This window comes from Triticum dicoccoides, chromosome 3A (genome assembly GCF_002162155.2).
Source record: "Triticum dicoccoides isolate Atlit2015 ecotype Zavitan chromosome 3A, WEW_v2.0, whole genome shotgun sequence".
NCBI lineage: Eukaryota > Viridiplantae > Streptophyta > Magnoliopsida > Poales > Poaceae > Triticum > Triticum dicoccoides.
The window spans coordinates 430010185-430019348 of NC_041384.1; positions in this window are offsets into that span (position 1 = coordinate 430010185).

Here is a 9164-nt window from a genome sequence, read left to right on the forward strand (position 1 = left end):
TCATGTCTACATTGTTCTCGAACCCGTAGGGTCCGCACGCTTATGGTTTCGATGACAGTTATATTATGAGTTTATGAGTTTTGATGTACCGAAGTTAGTTCGGAGTCCCGGATGTGATCATGGACATGACGAGGAGTCTCGAAATGGTCGAGACATAAAGATTGATATATTGGACGGCTATATTCGGACACCGGAAGTGTTCCGGGTGATTTCGGAGAAAACCGGAGAGCCGGAGGGTTACCGGAACCCCCCCGGGAGAAGTAATGGGCCATATGGGCCTTAGTGGAGAGAGAGAGGGGCTGCCAGAGGTGGGCAGCGCGCCTCCTCCCCCCCGGTCCGAATTGGACTAGGAGAGGGGGGGCAGCGCCCCCCTTTCCCTCTCCCTCCCCACTTCTTTCCCCCTCCTAGTAGGAGTCCTACTCCTACTAGGAGGAGGACTCCTCCTGGCGCGCCTATAGGGGCCGGCCGGCCTCCTTCCCTTGCTCCTTTATATACGGGGGCAGAGGGGCACCCCTAGACACACAAGTTGATCCACGTGATCATATTCTTAGCCGTGTGCGGTGCCCCCTTCCACCATAGTCCTCGATAATATTGTAGCGGTGCTTAGGCGAAGCCCTGCGACCGTAGAACATCAAGATCGTCACCACGCCGTTGTGCTGACGGAACTCTTCCCCGACACTTTGCTGGATCGGAGTCCGGGGATCGTCATCGAGCTGAACGTGTGCTAAAAATCGGAGGTGCCATAGTTTCGGTGCTTGATCGGTCGGGCCTTGAAGACGTACGACTACATCAACCACGTTGTGCTAACGCTTCCGTTGTCGATCTACAAGGGTACGTAGATCACACTCCCCCCTCTCGTTGCTATGCATCACCATGATCTTGCGTGTGCGTAGGAAATTTTTTGAAATTACTACGAAACCCAACAGTGGCATCCAAGCCTAGGTTTTATATGTTGATGTTATATGCACGAGTAGAACACAAGTGAGTTGTGGGCAATATAAGTCATACTGCTTACCAGCATGTCATACTTTGGTTCGGCGGTATTGTTGGACGAAGCGGCCCGGACCGACATTACGCGTACGCTTACGCGAGACCGGTTCTCCCGACGTGCTTTGCACATAGGTGGCTTGCGGGTGACAGTTTCTCCAACTTTAGTTGAACCGAGTGTGGCTACGCCCGGTCCTTGCGAAGGTTAAAACATCACCAACTTGACAAACTATCATTGTGGTTTTGATGCGTAGGTAAGATTGGTTCTTGCTTAAGCCCGTAGCAGCCACGTAAAACTTGCAACAACAAAGTAGAGGACGTCTAACTTGTTTTTGCAGGGCATGTTGTGATGTGATATGGTCAAGACATGATGCTAAATTTTATTGTGTGAGATGATCATGTTTTGTAACCGAGTTATCGGCAACTAGCAGGAGCCATATGGTTGTCGCTTTATTGTATGCAATGCAATCACGTTGTAATGCTTTACTTTATCACTAAGCGGTAGCGATAGTCGTGGAAGCATAAGATTGGCGAGACGACAACAATGCTACGATGGAGATCAAGGTGTCGCGCCGATGACGATGGTGATCAGGACGGTGCTTCAAAGATGGAGATCACAAGCACAAGATGATGATGGCCATATCATATCACTTATATTGATTGCATGTGATGTTTATCTTTTATGCATGTTATCTTGCTTTGATTGACGGTAGCATTATAAGATGATCTCTCACTAATTATCAAGAAGTGTTCTCCCTGAGTATGCACCATTGCGAAAGTTCTTCGTGCTAAGACACCACGTGATGATCGGGTGTGATAGGCTCTACGTTCAAATACAACGGGTGCAAAACAGTTGCACACGCGGAATACTCAGGTTATACTTGACGAGCCAAGCATATACAGATATGGCCTCGGAACACGGAGACCGAAAGGTCGAGCGTGAATCATATAGTAGATATGATCAACATAGTGATGTTCACCAATGAAACTACTCCATCTCACGTGATGATCGGACATGGTTTAGTTGATTTGGATCACGTAATCACTTAGAGGATTAGAGGGATGTCTATCTAAGTGGGAGTTCTTTAAGTAAATTAATTGAACCTAAATTTATCATGAAACTTAGTACCTGATAGTATCTTGCTTGTTTATGCTTGATTGTAGATAGATGGCTCGTGTTGTTGTTCCGTTGAATTTTAATGCGTTCCTTGAGAAAGCAAAGTTGAAAGATGATGGTAGCAATTACACGGACTGGGTCCGTAACTTGAGGATTATCCTCATTGCTGCACAGAAGAATTACGTCCTGGAAGCACCGCTGGGTGCCAGGCCTGCTGCTGGAGCAACACCAGATGTTATGAACGTCTGGCACAGCAAAGCTGATGACTACTCGATAGTTCAGTGTACCATGCTTTACGGCTTAGAATCGGGACTTCAACGACGTTTTGAACGTCATGGAGCATATGAGATGTTTCAGGAGTTGAAGTTAATATTTCAAGCAAATGCCCGAACTGAGAGATATGAAGTCTCCAATAAGTTCTATAGCTGCAAGATGGAGGAGAACAGTTCTGTCAGTGAGCATATACTCAAAATGTCTGGGTATAATAATCACTTGATTCAATTGGGAGTTACTCTTCCAGATGATTGCGTCATTGACAGAATTCTCCAATCACTGCCACCAAGCTACAAGAGCTTCGTGATGAACTATAATATGCAAGGGATGAATAAGACTATTGCCGAGCTCTTCGCAATGCTGAAAGCTGCGGAGGTAGAAATCAGGAAGGAGCATCAAGTGTTGATGGTCAACAAGACCACTAGTTTCAAGAAAAAGGGCAAAGGGAAGAAGAAGGGGAACTTCAAAAAGAACGGCAAGCAAGTTGCTGCTCAAGAGAAGAAACCCAAACCTGGACCTAAGCCTGAAACTGAGTGCTTCTACTGCAAGCAGACTGGTCACTGGAAGCGGAACTGTCCCAAGTATTTGGCGGATAAGAAGGATGGCAAGGTGAACAAAGGTATATGTGATATACATGTTATTGATGTGTACCTTACTAATGCTCGCAGTAGCACCTGGGTATTTGATACTGGTTCTGTTGCTAATATTTGCAACTCGAAACAGGGACTACGAATTAAGCGAAGATTGGCTAAGGACGAGGTGACGATGCGCGTGGGAAACGGTTCCAAAGTCGATGTGATCGCAGTCGGCACGCTACCTCTACATCTACCTTCGGGATTAATATTAGACCTAAATAATTGTTATTTGGTGCCAGCGTTAAGCATGAACATTATATCTGGATCTTGTTTGATGCGAGACGGTTATTCATTTAAATCTGAGAATAATTGTTGTTCTATTTATATGAGTAATATCTTTTATGGTCATGCACCCTTAAAGAGTGGTCTATTTTTGTTGAATCTCGATAGTAGTGACACACATATTCATAGTGTTGAAGCGAAAAGATGCAGAGTTGATAATGATAGTGCAACTTATTTGTGGCACTGCCGTTTAGGTCATATCGGTGTAAAGCGCATGAAGAAACTCCATACTGATGGACTTTTGGAACCACTTGATTATGAATCACTTGGTACTTGCGAACCGTGCCTCATGGGCAAGATGACTAAAACACCGTTCTCCGGTACTATGGAGAGAGCAACAGATTTGTTGGAAATCATACATACAGATGTATGTGGTTCGATGAATATTGAAGCTCGTGGCGAATATCATTATTTTCTCACCTTCACAGATGACTTAAGCAGATATGGGTATATCTACTTAATGAAACATAAGTCTGAAACGTTTGAAAAGTTCAAAGAATTTCAGAGTGAAGTTGAAAATCATCGTAACAAGAAAATAAAGTTTCTACGATCTGATCGTGGAGGAGAATATTTGAGTTACGAGTTTGGTGTACATTTGAAAAATTGTGGAATACTTTCGCAACTCACGCCACCCGGAACACCACAGCGTAATGGTGTGTCCGAACGTCGTAATCGTACTTTACTAGATATGGTGCGATCTATGATGTCTCTTACTGATTTACCGCTATCTTTTTGGGGATACGCTCTAGAAACGGCCGCATTCACGTTAAATAGGGCACCATCAAAATCCGTTGAGACGACGCCTTATGAACTGTAGTTTGGCAAGAAACCAAAGTTGTCATTTCTGAAAGTTTGGGGCTGCGATGCTTATGTGAAAAAGCTTCAACCTGATAAGCTCGAACCCAAATCGGAGAAATGTGTCTTCATAGGATATCCAAAGGAGACTATTGGATACACCTTCTATCACAAATCCGAAGGCAAGACTTTTGTTGCTAAGTTCGGAAACTTTCTGGAGAAGGAGTTTCTCTCGAAAGAAGTGAGTGGGAGGAAAGTAGAACTTGACGAGGTAACTGTACCTGCTCCCTTATTGGAAAGTAGTGCATCACAGAAAAATGTTTCTGTGACACCTACACCAGTTAGTGAGGAAGCTAATGATGATGATCATGAAACTTCAGAACAAGATACTACTAAACCTCGTAGATCAAGCAGAGTAAGATCGGCGCCAGAGTGGTACGATAATCCTGTTCTGGAAGTCATGCTACTAGATCATGATGAACCTACAAACTATGAAGAAGCGATGGTGAGCCCAGATTCCGCAAAATGGCTTGAAGCCATGAAATCTGAGATGGGATCCATGTATGAGAACAAAGTATGGACTTTGGTTGACTTTCCCGATGATCGGCAAGCAATTGAGAATAAATGGATCTTCAAGAAGAAGACTGACGCTGACGGTAATATTACTATCTACAAAGCTCGACTTGTCGCAAAAGGTTTTCGGCAAGTTCAAGGGATTGACTACGATGAGACCTTCTCACCCGTAGCGATGCTTAAGTCTGTCTGAATCATGTTAGCAATTGCCGCATTTTATGATTATGAAATTTGGCAGATGGATGTCAAAACTGCATTCCTGAATGGATTTCTGGAAGAAGAGTTGTATATGATGCAACCAGAAGGTTTTGTCGATCCAAAGGGAGCTAACAAAGTGTGCAAGCTCCAGCGATCATTTATGGACTGGTGCAAGCCTCTCGGAGTTGGAATAAACGCTTTGATAGTGTGATCAAAGCATTTGGTTTTATACAGACTTTTGGAGAAGCCTGTATTTACAAGAAAGTGAGTGGGAGCTCTGTAGCATTTCTGATATTATATGTGGATGACATATTACTAATTGTAAATGATATAGAATTTCTGGATAGCATAAAGGGATACTTGAATAAGAGTTTTTCGATGAAAGACCTCGGTGAAGCTGCTTACATATTAGGCATTAAGATCTATAGAGATAGATCAAGACGCTTAATTGGACTTTCACAAAGCACATACCTTGACAAAGTTTTGAAGAAGTTCAAAATGGATCAAGCAAAGAAAGGGTTCTTGCCTGTGTTACAAGGTGTGAAGTTGAGTAAGACTCAATACCCGACCACTGCAGAAGATAGAGAGAAATTGAAGATGTTCCCTATGCTTCAGCCATAGGTTCTATCATGTATGCAATGCTGTGTACCAGACCTGATGTGTGCCTTGCTATAAGTCTAGCAGGAAGGTACCAAAGTGATCCAGGAGTGGATCACTGGACAGCGGTCAAGAACATCCTGAAATACCTGAAAAGGACTAAGGATATGTTTCTCATATATGGAGGTGACAAATAGCTCATCGTAAAAGGTTACGTTGATGCAAGCTTTGACACTGATCCGGACGATTCTAAATCGCAAACCGGATACGTGTTTACATTAAACGATGGAGTTGTCAGTTGGTGCAGTTCTAAACAAAGCGTTGTAGCGGGATCTACATGTGAAGCAGAGTACATAGCTGCTTCGGAAGCAGCAAATGAAGGAGTCTGGATGAAGAAGTTCATATCCGATCTAGGTGTCATACCTAGTGCATCGGGTCCAATGAAAATCTTTTGTGACAATACTGGTGCAATTGCCTTGGCAAAGGAATCCAGATTTCACAAGAGAACCAAGCACATCAAGAGACGCTTCAATTCCATCCGGGATCTAGTCCAGGTGGGAGACATAGAGATTTGCAAGATACATACGGATCTGAATGTTGCAGACCCGTTGACTAAGCCTCTTCCATGAGCAAAACATGATCAGCACCAAGGCTCCATGGGTGTTAGAATCATTACTGTGTAATCTAGATTATTGACTCTAGTGCAAGTGGGGTACTGAAGGAAATATGCCCTAGAGGCAATAATAAAGTTATTATTTATTTCCTTATATCATGATAAATGTTTATTATTCATGCTAGAATTGTATTAACCGGAAACATAATACATGTGTGAATACATAGACAAATAGAGTGTCACTAGTATGCCTCTACTTGACTAGCTCGTTGATCAAAGATGGTTATGTTTCCTAACCATGAACAAGGAGTTGTTATTTGATTAACGGGATCACATCATTAGGTGAATGATCTGATTGACATGACCCATGTCATTAGCTTAGCAGCCGATCGTTTAGTATGTTGCTATTGCTTTCTTCATGACTTATACATGTTCCTATGATGAGATTATGCAACTCCCGTTTGCCGGAGGAACACTTTGTGTGCTACCAAACATCACAACGTAAATGGGTGATTATAAAGGTGCTCTACAGGTGTCTCCAAAGGTACATGTTGGGTTGGCGTATTTCGAGATTAGGATTTGTCACTCCGATTGTTGGAGAGGTATCTCTAGGCCCTCTCGGTAATGCACATCACATAAGCCTTGCAAGCATTGCAACTAATGAGTTAGTTGCGACATGATGTATTACGGAATGATTAAAGAGACTTGCCAGTAACGAGATTGAACTAGGTATTGAGATACTGACGATCGAATCTCGGGCAAGTAACATACCGATGACGAAGGGAACAACGTATGTTTTTATGCGGTCTGACCGATAAAGATCTTCATAGAATATGTAGGAGCCAATATGAGCATCCAGGTTCCACTATTGGTTATTGACCGGAGACGTGTCTCGGTCATGTCTACATTGTTCTCGAACCCGTAGGGTCCGCACGCTTAAGGTTTCGATGACAGTTATATTATGAGTTTATGAGTTTTGATGTACCGAAGTTAGTTTGGAGTTCCGGATGTGATCACGGACATGACGAGGAGTCTTGAAATGGTCGAGACATAAAGATTGATATATTGGACGACTATATTCGGACACCGAAAGTGTTCCGGGTGATTTCGGAGAAAACCAGAGAGCCGGAGGGTTAGCGGACCCCCCCCCCCCGGGAGAAGTAATGGGCCATATGGGCCTTAGTGGAGAGAGAGGGGCTGCCAGAGGTGGGCAGCACGCCTCCTCCCCCCTGGTCCGAATTGGACTAGGAGAGGGGGGGGGGCGCCCCCCTTTCCCTCTCCCTCCCCACTTCTTTCCCCCCTCCTAGTAGGAGTCCTACTCCTACTAGGAGGAGGACTCCTCCTGGCGCGCCTATAGGGGCCGGCCAGCCTCCTCCCCTTGCTCCTTTATATACGGGGGCAGAGGGGCACCCCTAGACACACAAGTTGATCCACGTGATCATATTCTTAGCCGTGTGCGGTGCCCCCTTCCACCATAGTCCTCGATAATATTGTAGCGGTGCTTAGGCGAAGCCCTGCGACAGTAGAACATCAAGATCGTCACCACGCCGTCGTGCTGACGGAACTCTTCCCCGACACTTTGCTGGATCGGAGTCCGGGGATCGTCATCGAGCTGAACGTGTGCTAAAACTCGGAGGTGCCGTAGTTTCGGTGCTTGATAGGTCGGGCCGTGAAGACGTACGACTACATCAACCACGTTTTGCTAACGCTTCCGTTGTCGATCTACAAGGGTACGTAGATCACACTCCCCCCTCTCTTTGCTATGCATCACCATGATCTTGCGTGTGCGTAGGAAATTTTTTGAAATTACTACGAAACCCAACATTGTGACGCCCGGATAATTAAGCTACAGTAATTCTCTGATAATGATGCCACGTCACTTCGATTACTATTGCTAATCTCGTGTTAGTTCGAGACCGATTCAAATTCAAATTCAATTAAAGGCAAATAATAAAAGTTTTCAAATATTAAAACCAAATTGTTCGAGTTGTGCCAATTAATGCATAGGTGATTATAGTGAAGCACCATACTTTTATACAACGTTTAAATGCTATAAGATAACTAAAATAGTAGCAAAAACAATTAATTAAATACTTTTAAATAGTAAATAATTACACAACTATTTTAGATTAGGTGGCTAGTTAATGTGGCAGTGGCATATTTGGTAACATCAAATTAGGTGCCATTTTGGTATTTTGCTAAATCAAAAATAAAAGGAAACTAAGCTAAAACAGAAAGGAAATAAAATAAACAAAAGAAGAAAAAAGAAAATACAAAACTAGCAAAAAAATAAAAAAAGGAGAAAGAGAACCCACCCCCACTGGGCCGGTCGGCCCAGTTGCTAACCTGGTCGGCCCAGGCCGCCCCACTCCCTCCTACTACCTCCCTCACCCGGGGCAAACCCTAACCCACTACCCACGACCCCTCCACTCACCCACTCCCTCCCCGCATTCCCCTCGCCTCTGCCCCTGCCCTAGATCTGGATCGGGCCACGCCCCGACGCCATCGGTCGCCTCACCGTTGCCGCTGCCCGCCACCTCGTCGCCATCGCCTCACCTCGTCTCGAGACCGCCGAACCTCTACGTCGCCCGAAGTCGTGCCCGCTCGACGTCGCCGTGCGCCACCGCTGCCGCCCGGAGCTCGTGTCGCTCGTCCACTCGACGGAGCCGCCTCGCCGTCCTCTCCATCGTCGGCTCGTCCCCGTCCTCGTCAACCCCACTGCCACGAACCCTACGCCGCCCACGTGAGCTTCCCCCTCCTCCTCTCTTCCTCGCGCGCACGCGCTCACGCCATGGTTCCTCCCCGCGGCTCCGCTGTTGCCGCCGTGGCCTCGCCGCGCCCGCACTACCTGACCTCGCGCTGCTTGCGCCCGCGTCGACCAACCGCTGCCGCCGCTGTCTTGTGTCGCAGCCGCCGCGCCTGCCCCGTGCCCCGTGTGCTCCAGGTCCGCCCGAGACCGCGCCGCCCTCCCCTCCTGCTCGCCGCTGCCCGTGTCGCTGCACCGGCACCGCTCGCGCCCACCTTTGCCCGTCGCGCCGCACCACCCGACCGCATCGCCCTACTCGGCCCGCTGTCGGTTGGCCCCGCTGCGCGC